We start from the raw sequence: 6455 nt of genomic DNA, 5'->3' as shown, positions 1-6455 counted from the left end.
TTTATTGTCCGTGATAGTTGCGTAAAATCACCGTATTTGGACAGTATATTGAGCGTACAGTGTCGGTCATAACGTCGTAGATTCACTTGCGTATGCACCGTAAATATTCAATAAATTTATAGTAGATATCGTTCACAACGGTATCCGATGTTGACTGACAGATCGCTCGGTAAGAACGAACTTTATACGGTGAAACGACCGTGAAACAACCGTCATTCGACCGTGCTTTCACCGTGTCACCAAAACCGCCAGGTAAGGTAAAAGCCCCAATAGATGATCATATACTGGTACATGATCATCTATTGGGGCTTTTATCTTTGTGATGTTATATCACGGTTTACCTGGTCGCTGGAGGCGCCATCACGCGAGAATAAATTATGACAAGTTATAGCGCGAGAAATTCAGAAACCTATAAAATGGTTTATAGCACGCTAAGGAAAATCCCATTAATATTTTAGTCGTCTGGTCACTCTCTAGAAATTTCCCATCCGTTGTAATTAGAACAAGTATCGTAAAAAGATAAAATACTATTGTAATAGGATTAGAGTAAAATATATAGCTATAAGTTTAGTATTAGAAATACTCATCAGGTGTTGTAGGCTTATAAGGTTTATTAGACTTATTACAAATTATACCTTAAGTACTATATTTTACATTTTAAGTATTTATGAAAGACAGTCTGGGCGGATTATTGACCCTTATTTGAGGACAATATTGTCTGGCCGCCAGGTCTCTAAAAAGGTTCCCAGTCATTAGGGAGTTGGGAAACTCTCCTGCCAGACTCAGGTATCCAGCATGGTCGGAAAGAGCGAGCACGTGGCCAACGCTTCGAGCTGAAGTCTACCTGAGAGGGGAGCAGCCAATCGAGGTCATCATCATTCTCAACTGTGGGACTCTAGTGCAGTAGGGGAAGCTGCCCCACCATCCCTTCTACTTCACTTCGGACTCGAGACCAAACTCGGAAGAACAGAATACCCTCAGCCCTCAGACTGATCTTACATCTTATTAAATACTGTAATGGTCCGATAATTTAATTTTGTGTAAAGTTTTTATCCAACAATATATTTAAATCAATTTAAACTAATAATTTTCTTCGCCGTTATTTTGAATGTTAAAAACCCAGTCATATATTAATATTTATTCATTCCTGCTATTTCAAAGTTGAGTATTTCAATATTCCCGGGCGAATTACGACCACGTCGGTAATCTAGACTCAATAAAATAAATTCACGCGCGGCCACTAGAGCTAGGACATAACACCTCCCCTATAGCCAGCGCTTTCTGAGTAAGTGTTGACTTCCAGCAGTTAGGGTTAATTTATACATCAAGTTGGCGGTAATTCTTTACTCAACAACAGTTGTAAGCAAATTGACGGAAATCTACGACCGCAACTTGAATACAAGTTAACAATATCAAACTTGTAGTTAAATTTCCTTTCAACTTTACTAAAATTTGACGGAAATACTTGTACAGCAAGTTTTGACGGCTATTTGCAGAGTAAGTTATAGGTAACTAATAGGTAATCGCTCGCTTTGCCAATTCTTTCCGTCAAGTTTGCTTCAAATTGCGGACGTAGATTGACAGTAAGTTATAGGTAAGGTGGCTATCAGGGCTTATGTTATGATCTGATCCGATGTTTAGTAAGTTTTTACTGCTGTAGATGTCTCAATATTATAGTTAGATTCGGCTCAGATCGGCGGGCTCTTTAAAATTCGCTAAAGAATACGAAAGTATTCCTGTTACGGACTTTCGTGAATGATAATTAATATTATTCTTAATTTATACTAGTTAGGATGAGGATTTGGCATTCGGTATTATGAATGATGAGATTTTATATGCAAGTTATATGGGATATATTGTAAGATGTTTCATATACAGGAGTTACTTGCTTACTGCTATATCTTAATTTTCCTAAGTTTTACATCGAGTTAATAACTTATTTTAGAGGGGAGATTTTAGCTTTAGGGTTGGATTTATTATAAGAATGATTTCTAATTGGTCGATTTCTTCAAGAGTGGGACTCAAAAGTAAAAGTGACGCCTTCGCTTAATTTTCTCTCGGAAAAGTGAAACTAACCATGTGTTTAACACATGGCGTCGTAGTCGTTGCCTGGTTAGAAGAAAAGCCATAAAAAGGGAATATTTAGTTTAGCCTAGGATAATAAAGTCCTTTATTCAAAGTCGTAAATTGTAGTATTTTGCTAGAGTCTCTAAGAAACAAAGATGTATTTGTTATTTAAGATTTTAGTTTCTCCTTTTTATAGCTTTTCTCGAGATATTATATTTTATTTTCCTCTCGAGTGACCATTCTATATTTAAGTATTCCATATGTTTTATTTTCTTTGTTACGATGTTCTTAATATTATTCTTATTATTTTTCTACAAATAATTATTCTTATAATTATATTATTAATCAATTATTTGTCTGATTTGAATTTAAATAAACCGCTAATTTATATCCTATGTAGATGGCGGCAGGTGCTGCTACATCACACTTATATCTTGTGATGCACCTAGTGCATCCAGCAGGTGACGCTACCTGTTATTAGCGCGCTATCTATTATGAGAGCGTGAATTCAAACGAAATATTCAAATTAGTAAATATTAAATGATTAAAATTAGTTAAATTTTATATTCGAAGTAAATATTCAAATCATTTATTTCATGCTTTTACTCTTACCAGTTGTAATAAACATCTTTTGGTTAACTCTGTTTTATTTATAAAAGAAAATAAAATAAAATAAGGGAAAAACATATTTCGGTACAAAAGGACATTGTAACCGAATTTTCAGAACCCATAAAAAGTACTTGAGTAATTCAAGGACTATTTCTCGCCACATGGAATTTAAAACCCTATAAGGAAAAGTCGTAAAAGACACGTGTGAAACTCAATAAACCCTTGTTCTAAAAGTAACAAAGAATAATAAAAAACCATATGTAACTAAACAAAAATAATATTGTTAAATAACATTTACTGTTAAAATCTAACTTTATATAATATTGTAGTTAAGCAAAATTGAGTTAAAATAATTAATAATTATTATCTTGTATTTAATTTATAATTAATAATTATTATTTAATTAATATACTATTAATTTACTATTAAATCATTATTTAATTATTATTTAATTTATAATTAAATAATAATGTCTATTCTTTTATACATGATAATACCCAGTAAACACGTTTACGTCAATGTGACGTCAAAATGACATTGGGCTATGTCAGGATTTACGTAAGATACAAGTCACGAATGAGTCATATATGACTCATTATTTCACACTTCTTGACGTAAGATTCTGACGTAAAAATATGACGTAGTCATGACGTCAGTATTATGTCTCAATGACATTTATGACGTCAATATGACATACCTGTGATGTCTATATCATGATAATGATGTCATTATGACGTAAAAGTGATGTAAGTGATGTAAGAATTGTACCTCAGAAAAAATATTAAAAAAAAAATTTCTCAAAAATAAAAAAATGGCAATTTTGAAATTAATTATAGTGTTGTGGACTTATTACAAAGTTTGAAACACTAGTTATATGTTGATACTTGATGAAAAAATCCTGAAATATGCTGGGCTCGAACTTGGGTCCTCACGTATTGAAGTCTGGAACGCTGCTCACTTGTCCAAGTAACGGTTCATGTTACGAAGCAAATAACTTATGTGATAAGCCTAACATGACGAAAAATGCTTATTTCATCATTTTTTCTGAGATTAAATGTATTTTAAGAGCTGGAATTGTATAAAATTCAAGTCTAATAATTTATACAATTTTATAAAATTTCATTAAACTCATGAAATTTTATAAAGTTCTATAAAACTTTGTAAAAACTCTTATAAAAAGGCTCTTTAGTGAAACTTATGGTAATGAATAGGCAATTTATAAATTTTCATAAGAATTGATTGAATCTTACACTTTCAAAAATTTTCGTCTAAAAGCGGACGCAGAGAACTTTAGACTCTCTGCGGACACAGAGAACTTTCACAGAGTGAAATTTTTTCAGAGTAAACGATGTATCCGTGTCATTTGAATATTTTTAATACTTATTGATTTCTCAAGACTCAGAATTTTTTTTTTTTATTTAATTTTTTCCGAAAATTTAGTATTTTCATTTGGATTTTTCTTCTTCAAAATTTCAATTTACAAAATTTAGATTTTTTTAATTTCAACTCTTTTAAGTATACCATTTTTTAATCTATATTTCTTTTAATTTCAATTTTTTCGAAATTTGAATTTTTTTAATTTAACATACTAACAACATTATGAAACTTGATGTACACAGTAAAAAAATTTTGCGTCATTGTGTCAAAAATTTTTGTGTTAAAAATTTTTCTGCTTAATATTTAACATTTTATTATGTTGATTTAACACAATAAATATTAAATTTACACTTAAAAAGTTAAATATTTAACACAAAATTTTTAACACTAAAGTTTTGACGCAATGACGCAAAATTTTTACTGTGTAAAATACTATTAGTCTCGTCAATAACAATCATGGAACTGTTTGAATTATTTCAAATACAATGTTTCATAAGTAGCAGCACTAATGTCAGAAAATTATTTTTCAAGTAATAGTGCAATATTTAAATGACTGACATTTAATTTCTTGACGCGAAATCATAAGAAATTATATGTTTACTCGCTTGACGGTTTAAAAATTTAGAGTTCATGCCACATTAATTGAACTCGGTATTTTGTTATCAGTTTCACACCAAATCATTTATACTGAATGAAGTCGAAAATATTTTTACAATGGATAAAAGTACCTAAATTCATGGAAAAAATATAAGTGAGAAACATATGCAACGAAAAAAAAGTATTTCTTGCACTAAGAAAATTTTGACGGAGGCTGAAGTTATATTGGAGCAAGAAGTGTTTTAGTGTCAAGATATTTTGACTTCATTCACGAAATTTTCAGTCATCTCTAATATATTCTTAGTCCAAAGAAATTTACCTTTGAGTCAAGATTTTTTTTCTGCAGTGTATGAAAACATACAATCAAAGATATAAAAAGTTTATATCCCACATGTATTTAATTTGTATGTTTTTTTCTTAAAAACGTAAATGAAAAATATTTTGTATGTTATTTGCTAATATGTTAGATATATTCATTAATATTATAAATTATAAATTTTTGTTATTAAGAGCGGACTTAAATTTGCAAGGTACCAGCTTAAATCAGCTGTTTACCTCTTTCTGATTCTTACTAAATTTTAAACCAATTTTCACTAATATTTAGCGATTAATTGTAAATTAGACATCTTATTGAAGAAGTTTTATATTTGATAAATTTTGATCAATCGATAATATTAAAAAAATACATCCCCCAAATTTTATCAATATTATGGAAAATAATCGTTTGTCACTGATTTAGAAAATGACTTTCAAATTACGTCAGTATTATGTACAATTGTGACAAATTATTGATGTTAAATAATGACTCACAGATGGTATCGGTATTACGTAAGACCGTGACTTGTCACTGATGTAAACACATGATATTAATCTTACGTCAAGATTACGTACAACCGTGACTTGTCACTGATGTAAACGCATGATGTTAAACTTACGTCAAGATTACGTACAGCCGTGACTTGTCACTGATGTAAACGCATGATGTTAAACTTACGTCGTTATGACATACAATGATGGCATTAATGTTACGTAATATTGTAGTTTATATATTATGTCAGTTGTACGTAATATCTAAGTCATTTCCGTTACATCATAGAGAAGTAATAAACTTACATCAGTATGATGTCAAAAATATATCATATATTTTTACATCATAATTGGATTACAAGACAGGTCAATTTTACGTCATATTTACGTAAAATATTGTGACATTCCTATGACTTATAAATGACGTCATATTGAAGTCATGTGTTCACTGGGTAATTAAACCGACTTATAATTTTATTAGAAAATCCGATTGTAAAATAATAGAAATAATATTTAATTCAAGTTATTAATTAGTCAAACTCAAACATTAATCCAACATATTATAAATAATATAATATATATATTTTCATGTTATAGTTTATTATAATTTTTATTGTAATTTAATTTCAAGTTAATTATAAGTTAATTTTTATTATAAACAGATTTTAAAAAGGGTCTGTTAAATTAATAAAAATAGTTAAATAAACATAATGACTGTATTGCTAAAAGTGTATATATTAGTGAAGTCAAACTTTCAGGCCGATAGGCTGAAATAAATATATATAGATATAGAGAAAATACATGTTTTTATATAAGGATCATTTATATGTAGTAGAAAATGTGTGTGCTTATGTATTTCTTAGAGTGGATGTATGTATGGAAGTTATGGTGGGAGAAGAACGGAGTTTGAAGCTCTTCGGAAAAACTATGTAACGACACTTCTCACCGAGAGCTTAGATTGCTAAGATCACGTCATTGTAAACCTCAATTTTATATTT

This window comes from Cotesia glomerata, linkage group LG9 (assembly GCF_020080835.1).
Source record: "Cotesia glomerata isolate CgM1 linkage group LG9, MPM_Cglom_v2.3, whole genome shotgun sequence".
Lineage (NCBI taxonomy): Eukaryota > Metazoa > Arthropoda > Insecta > Hymenoptera > Braconidae > Cotesia > Cotesia glomerata.
This window is presented reverse-complemented; position numbering follows the sequence as displayed.